Source organism: Pelophylax lessonae (genome assembly GCF_965119305.1).
Source record: "Pelophylax lessonae genome assembly, chromosome: 7".
In the NCBI taxonomy this organism is placed as follows: Eukaryota; Metazoa; Chordata; class Amphibia; order Anura; family Ranidae; genus Pelophylax; species Pelophylax lessonae.
In genome coordinates this window covers 93,578,085-93,592,326 of record NC_138774.1, presented here as the reverse complement: position 1 = coordinate 93,592,326, position 14,242 = coordinate 93,578,085, and the positions used below count along the sequence as shown (strand labels likewise).

Sequence of the window (14,242 nt, the reverse complement as noted above, 5' to 3'; positions counted from 1 at the left end):
CATGTCTGAGAACAACAACCTCCCCTCCATACCCTATTAACTTTTAAAACATATAAATTCCCTAAAACAAAAATATAATATATTGCATCTCAGCAGCCCTATGATTTAGTTGTGAGTGGGGGTCTACTGCACCTGTTCATCTAGGGTACTTTTTGCGCAGAGCGTGCTCATTAATGCGGTCATGTGAAAAACCAAACATTAAAGTGGAGTTCCACCCAAAAGTGGAAGCTCCTCTTATCTGCTTCTTCCCCCTCTCCGGTGCCACATTTGACACCTTTCGGGGGGGGGGGGGGGAGCAGATACCTGAAAAAATCAGGTACCCACTCCCACTTCCGTGTAAGGGCACCACTGCGACCTACATCATTTGCGGCCCCTTCTTCTTCCCCCCCACTGCCTTCTGGGAGACACACACAGGTCCCAGAAGACAGCCAGACCATTCAGAAAGTGCAGCATGGTTCGCTCATGCGCAGTAAGAAACAGGCTGTGAAGCCACAAGGCTTCACTTGCTGTTTCTCTTAAGCCCCGTACACACGCAACGATTATCGGCCGACCGATCGTCCGTCTTTTGTCCAGAGTTGTGTTTTGTTGGTTGGAATGTGCCTAGACTGCACACGAATTTTCTCGCCCAACAAAATTCTACTTCAGAAGTGATGTCATGTGTTGGGTTGCTTTCTTTGTGTTCTTTCTTCTCTGAGCATGCCCAGACTTGCTCATCAGATTTTTCCCTGTCGAAATCTGTACTGACTGCACGAAAATCGGCCGTTGTGTTGACGGCCAACAAAAATTTTATAGTCTGCACAGTTGGAGTTGGTTGTCGGAAGCATCATACTAACAAGTGGAAAATCGGCAGATCGGTCGTCGGAAGAAAATTCCCTGCCAATTTTCGACGCATGTGTACGGGGCTTTAGTAAGGATGCCGGCACCTGCACCCGGGAACAGATGGATGGGTCGGCTTCGGGTGCCGACATTGCGGGCTCCCTGTCCCTGGACAGGTAAGTGTTCTTTTATTAAAAGTCAGCAGCTACAGTATTTGTAGCTTCTGACTTTTAATTTTTTTTTAATACAGGTTGGAATTCCTCTTTAAGGCAGTTCCCCCCACTCAGAGATGAGCCTCCACTGTGTGTAGTAATCAGGGATTTTATTCTCAGAAAATAGGTGCAGGAACTTAACCACGGAAAAACACAGGAAGCCATACCTCTGTGTTTATGAGTGTTAGTGGTGAGCAGAGGGCCTGAGCCAAAGGTGGTGGAACTGAGTTTCAGAATGGGATTCCACCTAGCACCCAGCGTGGACCTCATAAAAGGAAACATTACCATAACATCTTGATAAAAAAAAAGTGTTCTTTAGCAAGGACCATACATTCTATATTATTAATTATGCTCCCAAAATCAGTGTGTGTTGTAAATTGCCTCCAGCATTTCTTCTGTTTCCTCTTGCTGGGGGCCGCCATTTTGCTGAAGCCCAGAGCCACTGAACAACAGTATATCATAAAGCAGAACTAAACCCATTGATTTAACGGTTTCAAAAAACAGTTACATTCCTGGAATTTGCTTGTATCCTCAATCAAAGTGTCAAACCATCAAATGGCTGGTATCATAACTGATCACATGTGCAGCACCATGGCAACTGCAGATCAAGCAGAAGCATCTTTCTTGGCTGTAAAGAATAGAGGGTTTCATTCTGCTTTAAGGCTGTCAGCAGTTCGTCCTCTACAACTTGACAGTGCCTAAAAATGCCTAAAATGGGAGAGCAACTGAGCATGTGCAGAGCAGGTTGAAACAGTGTATTACTGGATGTTAAACACTATAGATACCTATTTTTAATGTTTTACATATCTATAACTGAAAAATGGGCCAGCCTGAAGTGATCGAGCAGGAGTTTATTTTTAGACTAAAGCTCCACTTTAACTTTTTCCGTCCCGTTCCACGTGACCAGGCCTTATATCTGTGTAACACTAGTCTGCTCCCGGTTGCTATAGGAGGTGGACCACTAAGGAGGGAGCCAGAACACTTACTCTCTCTCTACCGGAGAAAATGTCACCCTACCAGGCACCATGCCTACCGTCTGGTTGCTTGTAGCTTGTTCCTTTACTATGTTACCCACAGCAACTACACTTCTCTTACCCGTCTTGCTGAGTGAAACTTTTGTAGCATTGTTACTCTTATCCCCTAGTGCAATTACAGACCCAGGTTTTTTGGCATATGCCAGAACCAGCATGCACCCCTTTGAATGTCTTCAGCTCAGGCTTAGAGAACAGTTAACATAACTTTACTGAAGAAAGGCATTGTGACAATAAAACATGAATAAAGTCCTGTTACTAAGCCTAATTAAAATAGCATAGTGGCCCAGACATACCTCCTTGAAGTGAGAGTCCATGTAGGCATTGTTCTTGATTTGGATGTTGTCCGTGACTCTCGGTATCTTCAGCACCGTCCTAGCACTCACAGGTGGGTCTCTATAACTTCGGCCCACCTACTCCACTTCGACTTCTGGCTTTTGCTCTCAGCCATGCCCGGTCTTAGTGGTCCCCTTCTTTAATTAACAGGTGGGCCCGCTAAAATCAAAAGCCCGGGACCTGAACCCAAAAAGATTAACCCCTTCTCCAGCCTGGACTAGCTGCTTGACAAACTACACACCTGTCTACATATTGACTGTATTTGTTTTCTTTTTTCAAGCTCTTTTTCCGTTTATTTTCACCTGGTGATTCTGCCAATACCAGGAAGTTTTCCACCACAATGTGGAAGTTTTCCATTTAGCGGCCAGTCACCAGGCTGAGTCCAGTCACTTCTGTGTACATTTTTGTCAGAGCTAGCCCTGCATTAATTCCGATCAGACCAAATTACAGCTTAGGGCTAGGCCACACTAGCAATCCTGTTGCTAGTGGCAACTTGCAAGCAACTAGGTTGCTAAAAAAGCACTGACCTGCTTCTATAGGGTCAGGTGAATATTGTTTTTATTGATCCTATTAGCAAAAGGATCACTAATGGCCTTCACACAGAACTTTTCCCTATTTACGAGAATCTTGTAAACAGGAAGACAAAGAGCTAAAGTAAGTGACAGCAGAGAGGGGGAGTTAAGGCCCGTACACACGTACCGATTGTCGGCCGAAAATAGTCGGCCGCCGAACGATCGGCCGATTTTCGGCTTGTTAGTATGATGCTTCCGACAGCCGACAGCGCACTTTCGGCCGAAAAGAATCTGTCGTGCAAGCATTAAAATTTTTGTTGGCCAACACCAGAACAGCCGATTGTTCGCCAGTCAGTACAGAATTCGGCCGACAGACAGCAAATTTGCAAGACTGGGCATGCTCAGAAAAGAAAAAAAACCAGGAAAGTTAACCATCACATGACATCACTTCTGCAGTCGGCTGTTGTTTGCGGACAAAATTCGTGTGCAGTCTTTTGCAGTTTTCAACAGACAAGACAGCCCTCGGACAAAAGGCGGCCGATCGTTCGGCCGACGATCGGTACGTGTGTACGGGGCTTAAGGCTCTGTTCACATGTAGGCGTTTTGGGGCGTTTTGGGGGCATTTTTTTGCTCTAGGATCAGCTCTCAAAACGCCCAAGAAGACAAATCCTATTCATTTCAATGGCCCCTGTTCACATCTGAGCGTTTTGACGCCGTGAGCAAAACGCCCAACGATCAAAAAAGTACATGAGCTTCTTTTTGGGCAGATTACGTTTTCCATTGGTCTCTAGTCAATCTAAAAACGCCTGCACAAAAAACGCCTGAAAAAACGCCCATAAAAACGCCTGTAATAGCAATGCCAAGATGTGAACGTAGCCTTAGACATTGGATGAGCCTGTTACTTAGCCAATTCCGGTTCACTTTAAAGTGGAGCTCTGCTTTAAGTGCTCCTCCCCTGTCACAATTGACATGTCACTTTTTTTTTGGGGGGGGCGGTAAGTGTCCTTTTATTAAAAGTCAGCAGTTACAGGATTTGTAGCTGCTGACTTTTAATTTTTTTTTCCAGAGTGAACTTCCTCCTAATGTTGAACTGCAGAGTGACACAAATTAACGCAGCTCTGTCATGTAGACGTGCATCTAAATCTCCCTTTTGTCTGAAGCCAGCTCTGCATTTGGATCGTGCTTTAGAGGCTACTTGACAGGTGGTGAGGATGCGATATGAATCCTCCTCACCGCCTGTGCTAACCCCAGTTTTGCTGAAAATACATGCATTGAAGGCTTTTGCAGGGCATATTGGCGCTTCCCCATTTGCTCAAATGTGTAGCGTTCAGCGGGTTTATAGCCTGACAATTGCTTTATGTTGCATAACATTTGCTGTGGGTGCGAAGCATTGCAACACCCTTGTCCGCTGCTTATTGCAGCTTAATGGGGGTCAGTTGGGGGGGGGGGGTGGCAAAACCACTGCTCAAATGCACATTTTTGCCACCTTCCCAACCGCAAAACTAAATGAAGCCTAAAAACCTATACATCATTAAATTTATTTTTTTAAGTGCAAGCAGAGTACATCTCTTGCAACTCCCTGTATAGCAGAGCTCAGTGTGAGCCCATCAGCTGTGCTACAGTGGTCCTATGCTCATAAAGGACGCGCTAATAGGATGAGTGTCAGAGAGATGAGCTCAGTGGTCTGCTGCTTTTCTTTCATGGTATTATCACAGACAGGAGCAGAAACAAGAACTAATTATATTAATTACTTAAAGGAGAACAATACTCATCTCCACTCCAGCCTTGCCGTGTTCCAGAGCTCCCCTACCAGCCACTGACATCTTTGGCCAGTTTTCTTCTGGGTTTTCATCTTGGGTTGTTTTAGTTGGCCAGGCCAAGTGACGTCACTGCGCAGGAGTACATTCATTGTAGGCAGATGACAAAATTGTACACTGAGCTGAACGTGTGCAGCTCGGTGTACCGTGTGGACTGACGGGTAAACATTTTTTTTTTTTAATTAAACTGCATTACAGAACATAAATACAAATATATTGGCATATAAAACAGATACCATATGTGTTTGATCTGTGTGTTAGGTTTTTTTGCAGAGATGAAATTGTATTTCCACTTTTGAAGTCAAATTTGAGAATATGTTTGTTATGTGTTCCCATTCACCAAGCATACCTAAAAATAATGTTTTTTTTAAGCAGGCCTCGATTAGATCCCAAGCCACCCTAAACAATTTGAAATTAGAGGAAACTAATCTATCCCACTGACCAAGGCTGTCCATACACGGTTCGAATCTCGACCGGTTCAGCAGGAACCGACCAAGATTCAAAACGTTAATGGGCAGGCTGAATGTACCAAGTTAACTGATCGATCAACTTGGGTACAACCAGCCTGCTGGATTCTTTTGCAATTATCACTAGCGGCTCCCACCTGCCCCTGCGTCCCCACCACCGGGAAAAGACAATTACTGATGCCCCTGTGCAGCACTGTCTGTGTTGATGGGGGAATCGTGGTTGCAAGAACGAAATTGGCACCGTGTATGGCCAGCCTAAGCCATACACTATACAATTTTCTTATTCAATTTTCTTTAGATTTGCCTTCCTATGTAGTGCAAGGGCCTGTCTGACTGCATACACATTGAAAGTGTTTAGGTTTCACCTCATATTATATGGTTTTGGTAAATCTAAAGGAAAATTGGACAAGAGAATTGTATAATGTATGGCCAGCCTAAGGATTTCCCTCATTATACATACAATGAAGCAGCCCAGCTTCTAGATCTTTAACCCTTTGTTAGGGCAGATAGAGGTCAAATCTAGTTTACAACTGGTGAGATCTGCCAGCACAGTATAGAAATGATCAAAAACATTAACCCCTCAGCCCCTTCTGTATAGCAAAGGAAAACACACAGTGAAACTAAAGGCATAAAGATCCGAGGACCCCAAGCTCCCTTGCCAGCCCTGGCATTTTTTCCCAGATTTTTTTTTTGTACTGGTCTACTGCTGTCTTGATTGGCCAGAGTGGGATGATGTCACTACCATGCATACACAGGAGTACAGCAGTGTTGCCAACCCCCCGGAGTGAAATTTACTGGCAGAACGCCAAAATTTACGGACGGCACCAATTTTTTACTGGCACTGCAAAAAATGTACATAAAATAGCCGTTTTCAGTGCTAAACCGTGCAAATATGAATAATTAAACTATAAACATGTAGATAGTGCTATTAGCAATGTGTTTAAGTTAAACAAAAGTCATAAACCATATTTCTCCATTTACATGAAGGTCAGATTAATATAACCCAGCCAGCACAGAGTTACCCTATATATCAGTGTGTGCAGGATTCCCCCTTACAGTGTAACTGACATAAAGAGGAATGCTGCAGATCTTGATTTAAGGGGGAACTCTGATGTAAGCGGGTGCTCTGGTGACCAGAAACCACCTTATATCAGAGTCCACTGCATTCCCTTTTACATCAGAGTTCCCTTTTACATCAGGGTCTGCAGCATTGCCCTTTACATCAGAGCTCCCTTTTACATCAGGGTCCACAGAGTTCCCCCTTGCACTGTTGACTGCAGACATGGCACAGGAGGTGGTCAGAGAATGCGGTCATGGTACAGGAGGTGGTCAGAGAATGCGGTCATGGCACAGGAGGTGGTCAGAGAATGCGGACATGGCACAGGAGGTGGTCAGAGACTGCGGACATGGCACAGGAGGTGGTCAGAGACTGCGGACATGGCACAGGAGGTGGTCAGAGACTGCGGTCATGGCACAGGGGGTGGTCAGAGAATGCGGTCATGGTACAGGGGGTGGTCAGAGACTGCGGTCATGGTACAGGGGGTGGTCAGAGCCTGCGTGGACAATGGAAGTGCCCTCCTCACCCCCTCACAGTAGTTTCTTCCTCTGTCCCCCCTTAGCTCTCCACATCAGTGTCCTCCTCCTAAGTCCCCTTCACCTCTCCATAGCCATATCAGTGACATTACTGCAGAGTAAAGCTGTGTGACTCTGCCTGTGGAGAGGTGAAGGGGGCACAGGAGCTGGACACTGATGTCCTCTGCCCCCTGACTCATCTGTCTACTACTTCAGTGACAGTCTGCGCTGCTAGCTGAGTGTCGGAGGCTCGAAACCCCACTCACCAGACCAGTCCTCTGCTCTTCTGTGTGCTCTCTCTGCCTCTGCTGTCACAGCCTATCTGCTCTGTCCACTCCACCATCCATCCATCCGTCCGTCGCGTCCGTCCAGCAGCATTTTCTAGTTCTTGTCCACAGCTGCAGCACAGACTCCACTCCACACTGGCGCGGCGCCTGGCGGGAAAATTTAAATGACGGCGGGGGCGGAGGCAGGGGCGGGCCGTGGCACTCGTCCGGCGACGATCATCATCTAGTGCGAGTCTGCATCTCTCTGCGAGTGCGAGAGAGCTCGGGGATCTCCGGAACTGCGCGCCGCGCACGCGCAGTTCTGACAGTGCCGCTGCCATAGATTTACTGGCACATTTCTCCTGCTACGGGCATTTACGGGCAGGAGAAAAGTGCCCTGTTTTTACGGGCTGTCCGTAAATCTATGGGCGGTTGGCAACACTGGAGTACAGGCTTCCTGGCAGGCAGACAGTGGGTCGGAATGTATATCAAGCTGTGCATGCGCAGCTCAGCCCATATTCTACAGCTGATTGCAAGCAGACAGGTAAGTGTGTTTTATTGCAGAAAAAACATTGCATGTCTCTTCTGCAATAAGGCAATCTGTTCGCAAGTTAAAATTTTGTGCCTTCAGTTCTGCTTTAGGTTTTTGAAGTTTTCAGTCCACAGCAAGTAAAATGAAAGCAACAATTTTAAAGCTTTAGTTATGCTATGTGAATGAGAAAATTTAAAAAATATAAAGTAGGTGTTATCCCAATTTGGTTGCAAAAGTAGAAATACATTTTAAGGCTAGTGTGTTCCTAGCTACACTGGAAATTGTCCAGGTTCCTTTTCCCAATGATTGCCTCGTAGCCAGGCACATGTTCACAGTTACTCTTCGGCTCAATAAGAAATCTAGGAGTGTTCTTTTTGGTGTTTCTATTTTTTGGGTAACTTGGGTAGGGTTGGGGAATTAAGTGGGATACACCAAAAAGGACTATATAAGGGATGAGGACAGTCAACTTCCTTCTGTAGAACTAAGGCAAAAGTCCATCCAAAATAAACTTCTTTGTAGTAAAAGCAGTTAAAAAGCACAAAAGCATCTTCTTTAATGCAATCAGAGCAGAGTCCCATTAGAAAGAATGAGATTGTCTAAAGGGGACCTGCCCCTCATTCTAACACACACCTGACTCTCTAGCGCCAGAGGGGTGGCAGCAGCCCAAAAGTCTCTAAGATCTCTCACAGCAGTCTGTACTCTCAAATGTCCTAGGAATGTTGGTTGCCTCATTCCAACACCTTTCTCCAGTGATATCAGACTAGATCTTCAGATGACGGCCCCTCAGTCATCTCTCTGTAACTTCAGCATTCAGGCCCCTAATCCAGCCCAGCTGAGGCCTCAAGAACAGCAAGCGTATGGCAGGGCTGCCTAGAGGGCAACATGCCCTCCAGGCTGGACTTCTTCTCTGCAGGATAAGATCACACTGCTTTGTGTCTTAGAGTATTTATACAGACTCCCAGCAGCCTTCAGGTCCACCCTCCCTGGGATTGGCCAGGGCTGTATAAATATTAATGCTGCTATCTGCATTGCTCCACACCTATGTTCCAGAGAGTTCTACTGTTCTCTAGAAAGCAGAGGAAGCAATCAAACCAGCAGCAGCTGAAACATTGAACAGACTCAACTAATCACATGCAGCTGCACTGATTACAGTGAGCTAAGATAAATTTACCTAACAACTAAAATACAGCCCCACTGAGCACAGAACTAAATCTACCTAATCATAGCAGCTATCTAGGAGGGTGCAACACTGAAATATGCCCAATTTTTAGAAAAAGTTTCATACCTTACATCGGCATATACTCTGCCCTTCTAGGAATGCCAAGTTAGAGGTGGTCTTATTTACTTCCAGTCTTTTTATCTATGAACTATTTTTGAATTTAGTGCAGCCATAGCTTTACTTTGTAAATGTGGAGCTATTAGGAACTAGCTGAATGGGGGGGGGGGGGGGGAATCTAACCTGTCTGATCTGGGGGTGCAGTAAAAAACATCAGGATGACATAATGACAGCACTGTGCATGAGACACTGACAATCTGTCAAACAGTGTGACAGTCTTGCAGGGGAAGAGTAATCCCTGTTCACTCTGCTCTCGTTTGTACCACAAGTCACAACCTGGAAGTAACAACTAATAGGTTGTACAGAGTCAGTAAAGGAGTTAGCAACACCAGTATGTATTAGGTAATTATATTGGAACGATTAAATAGAACCTGTGCCCCCTTATATCAGTTGTCCCTCCTTAAATCACAAGTCCTCATCAGAGTCCCCCTTTACATCATGGTCCCCATCAGAGTACCCCCTTACATCAGGTGTCCCCCATATGAATGTCCCCTTACATCAGCTGTCCTCATCAGCAGGGCCGCTGATAGGGGGGGACCACCAGCCCTCTTGTAGGGGGCCCGAGCACACAGGGGGGCCCACACAGAGAGGCGGATTAGTAATGGACAACAAATACAGAAACCTTCCTCCAGCACCTGAATCTGATCTGTCCCTCTCCCTGCTATCAGCTTTTATCTGTTGAGAAAGAGACAGTTGTCCCTCACTAATCCCCCTCCCTTGTGTGTGTCCCCCCTCCCAGCACTTATCTCTGCTCAGGAGTTTATTTGTAAATTGTAACTTTGTTTCTCTCTCTCTGTCTCTCTGATCACTGAGCTCCAACTGCCCAGCCTGTATATTTTTCTCATCTCATCTTCTTTTTTATTTAACATAGTTTTTTTTTTAGATTTAGCAGGAATTATGCGAGTTATGTTATATTTGTGTCTGCTAATAGTGATTTTGTTGTAATTTTAGCTAAATATATCTTTAATATTTTCTTGGGGGGGCCCTGCTCATCAGAGTTCCCCCTTACATCAACTGCCACATCAGAGTGGCCCCATACATTAACTGTCTGCATCAGAGTGTTCCCTTACATCATCTGGTCCTATCTGAATGCTCCTTTACACCAATTGTCCCCATCAGAGTTTCCTCTATCAACTGCCCCCATCAGAGTGCCTCCTTACATTAACTGCCTTCATCATAGTGCTCCCGTTACTTCAAATATTGCCCCCTTATTTCAATGTCCCAATCTGAATGGCTTACGAATTAGTCGATGCACTCTCAGAGACCTGGAGGGGTGCAACTAAAACTGGGGAGGGCAAAGGGAGGGCACAACCCACCCCAGCACTCCCCTAGATCCGGGCCTGAGCTGAATCTGCCGAAATTGATGATAGAGGCACTAAAACTTGTGGTGGGAATTTTTGAATCTAGCACAGACCATTTTAAAGGGGTTGAATCACCAAAAATATGCCATAAGTGCTTTAATAAATTCTCTCCCTTAACTCTGGTCTGTACCTATCCTCCTTTGATTTATCCTTACAGCCGAACTTTACCCTAAAAGGGAAGTTACACTTTTTTTGAAATCCTCCCCTCATCTTTAAATTTTTTTGGATTTTTTTTTTTTTTTTTTGGGGGGGGGGGGGGGATAAGGAGTGTGCACCTTTTTCTGTCAGGTACCCATTCCCACCTCTACTTGAACAAGGAGCAGCAGTTTGCCCCCCTCTTCCTGCTCACAACCTCCTAGGACACGCCACAGGTCCCAGGATGCTGCAGGTCAATTCACAAAGTGCAGGGCGACTTACGTATGCGCAGTGGGAAGCCAGCTGTGAAGCCGCAGGGAGCCACAGCTGGCTTCCTACATCCAAGAGGGCAACATCAAGGACCCAAATACCAGCGAAGAACTGGCTTGGGTGGGGATAGCTATGGATCCCTGGACATGTAAGTGTCCTTTTATTAAAAGTCAGCAGCTACAATCGCTTCACGGCCTTTTGGCTAAGATCAAGTGTAGTAACTGTTCACATCAGTTTAATTTCTGATTTGTCCCCTATCTGTGGACCATATATTAAATGGATTTTTAGAACAGGGAGATAGAAGAAGAGCTTGCTCTGTCCACTCCACGCATCGACCTGTATTGCAGTACCTCCAGGGCCGGTGCACGAAAAACAAAAAAACTAAAAAGTCAGCAGCTACAGTATTTGTTTTAGCATTTTTTTTAGTGGCTGAAGAAACTCTTTAAATATATAATCTGAAAAAATCTTCTATCCTTGGCAAAACAGATGATACATCTGTATATTCTAATGTGTTGTCTTGTTGCTAATGGCAACTAATATGCTCTTTTGTTTCATTGTCCTAGAAAAGTATAAGAGTGAAAGAATTGGGTTTCTATGACAACACAACTTTTCTGAACATACAATGAGATATGATAACCATTGTTGCTAGCATGAACAGTGAACTACTGATAGAATTCCAAACATATTTATTCAAGCATTGAAAGGTGCAGTGACCCATAGCAACCATATATCATCTTTTCATTGTCTTCATTACAGCCAGGGCCGGTGCTTCCACTAGGCAAACTAGGCAGCCGCCTAGGGCGCATTGCCACCTAGGGGCTCAGCCATGTCTCTGCACTCTCCATCATGAATGATCCTTGTGAGCTGAGGGGAGGGGCGGCTGTGGGGGAGGAAGAAGGGGCAGTGGAAGGTGCCAGGTGTCTTGGGCAGTGCGTAACTACTAGGCCCTGGCTTTTCACCACTGTTAGGGGGCCCAAAGAGGCAGGAAGTGAGTCCACCAGCGTGCTGCCTGAATGATAATCCTCTTCGGCTGGAGCTAAGCGGCCTTAACCCCCGAACAGGAAGTGAGTCTCTGCACTGAGCGGATGGGCAGCTGTTTATTTCCCTGGGTCGGTATTAAGCAGGGAGCTGAGGAGAGCTGAACCTGAGCCAGAAATCGGCACTGGAGGGCGGAACCATTACTGGAGCAGAAGCGACGAGGCACCGGAAGGATCTGAGGAGGTTGGCGATGAAATAAGTGTGGAGCTCTCTGACTGCTGCTTTTCCCTCCACCAGGAGCCAGTTGGAGCTGTGGTGAGCACTGTGGTCCAGGAGAGGAGTGTCCTGGGAGAAGGAATGAGCAGGATCACAGTGAAGGAGGGCAGAGTGCGGGCCACTCTCTTAATACCGCCCAGTGAGTGTGCCCAGAACAAGGGATCGGAGTCCCTGGGTGTTACATGGAGCATCCCTGGTATGAAAGGGAATCGGGGTCATCAGGTGTGCCATGGGGAATCGGAGTCACCAGGTGTGACATGGGGGATAGGGGTCACCGGGTGTAACAGGGGTTCGGGGTCACCAGGTGAGCCATGAGGAATTGGGGTCCCTGGGTGTGCCACGGGGGAATTGGGTCCCCAGATGGGACACAGAGAAACATTAGGGTCCCCAGGTGTGACATGGATGAACATCAGGGTCCCCAGGTTTGACATGGATGAACATCAGGGTCCCCAGGTGTGACATGGAGGAACATCAGGGTCTGACATAGAGGAACATTGGGGTCACTGGGTATGACAGCATGACATGGAGGAACACGGGGTCCCTGGGTGTGACATGGAGGAACATTGGGGTCAGTGGGTATCACAGCATGACATGGAGGAATATTGGGGTACCAGGGTGTGACATGGAAAAACATCAGGGTCTCTGGATGTGACATGGAGGGACATCAGGATCCCCGAGTGTGACATGGAGGAATATGGGGGTCACTAGGTATGAGAGCATAACATGGAGGAAGCATCAGATCAGGGTCACTGGGTATGACATAGAGGAGTTTTTAACCATTTCCCTTTTTTTTTCTTTTTTTTTTTTGGGGGGGCGCAAGTAGCTGGTCTTGCCTAGGGCGTAAAATAGTCTAGCACCGTCCCTGATTACAGCATACTAAAATATCATTGATTGCTAAGAATAACTACACTATTTGTGTTACTCATATAAGCTATTATGATTTCCCATTTATTAATGTCGATTTTAAAAATGAATGAACCATTGACTCTTCAAAAAAATATTCCCACATACGTCTGCTGTTTGCTGTTGGTGTGAAAAGAAGTGTGCACGCTTCTTCACATATTCTGTTTGTGTGACAAACTCAGAGGCTTTTGGTCCCAGGTGAGAACCATAATCAAACAACTGACGGATTGCGATCTACGTGAAGATCCAGCAAGATATCTGCTACATTTATTGCATCTCCCAGGCATAGGTATAAGAAAACTATGATGGTCTATCTCAGTGATGGCGAACCTTGGCACCCCAGATGTTTTGGAACCACATTTCCCATTATGCTCAACTACACTGCAGAGTGAAAGAGCATCATGGGAAATGTAGTTCCAAAACATCTGGGGTGCCAAGGTTTGCCATCACTGGTCTATCTCTTGAACACAACAAAGGTGTACATTCCTGCCATTTGGAAACTGGTACTCCCCCCGACGATCACACTGTGTTTCTCTAAGATTACTGAGCTCCAGGGGCGTAACTACAGGGGTTGCAGAGGTTGCAATTGCAACCGGGCCCCATTATCAAGGGGGCCTGTGTGGCTCCCCTGTACACCTGGATAGGAGGGGCAGCGGGGGCAGCATGTAGAGAAATCACTGTCCTCCTTTTTCCTCCTGTAGATGCAGGAGAAAAATGGAGGAGATTGGTTAATCTGTATGCTGCCCCCGCCACTCCTCCTATCCGGTTCACTTGTGTTCTGCTGTCTCTGGGCCCCTGTGTGCTCCCCTGGTCCTCCCTCCTACTGTGTTGCCCCCCCCCCCCCCCACTGTGCTCCCTCCCTTCTCCTGTCGGCTGCTGCAGGGTAATTGTCACAATAGAGTACCAGGAAGGGGTCGGTAAATATGTAATTTACCAGCTCCTTCCTCTTCTGAAAGGACAGAGTCATAGTCAGTGACATTGTAAAAAAAAATTATAAAATGATAACAAATAATACAATAAAAATACCAAAAAAATAAAAACTACTGACACCAGTGGGTGAACTTCCAGGATCACAAAGGTCACACTTGCAACTGGACCCTGGCATTCCACCACCAAGGTAGTCCCCAAGATGGCAGGAAGGGGGCCCACTGCAGAACTTGTGAAAGGGTCCCTCTGCGGGACTGTAATAAAGGGCCCTGCAACGAGAGTAAAAGGCCCCAGGATAATTGGGAAGATCCCCAGGCTTGAAGGGAAGGGCCCCGGCCAGGTGTCCAGGGGGGGCCCTTTATGGTTTCTTGCACCGGGACCCTGAAGGTTCTAGTTACGCCTCTGCTGAGCTCCAAATATCATGGCTACTCTGAAAGGGAAGGAGTAAAAGTTCAGGCGAGCATGGTTTCACTGGACAATATTTACATATTCTTG

The 14,242-nt window shown here is 46.4% G+C and overlaps 1 protein-coding gene across 1 annotated transcript in view; it reads left to right on the top strand.

Annotated features, from left to right (window-relative positions):
- LOC309559387 (neural proliferation differentiation and control protein 1-like) overlaps window positions 1–14,242 on the top strand; it is a 59,434-nt gene that overhangs the window by 1,210 nt on the left and 43,982 nt on the right. The gene's annotated exons all lie outside the window — the stretch shown is intronic.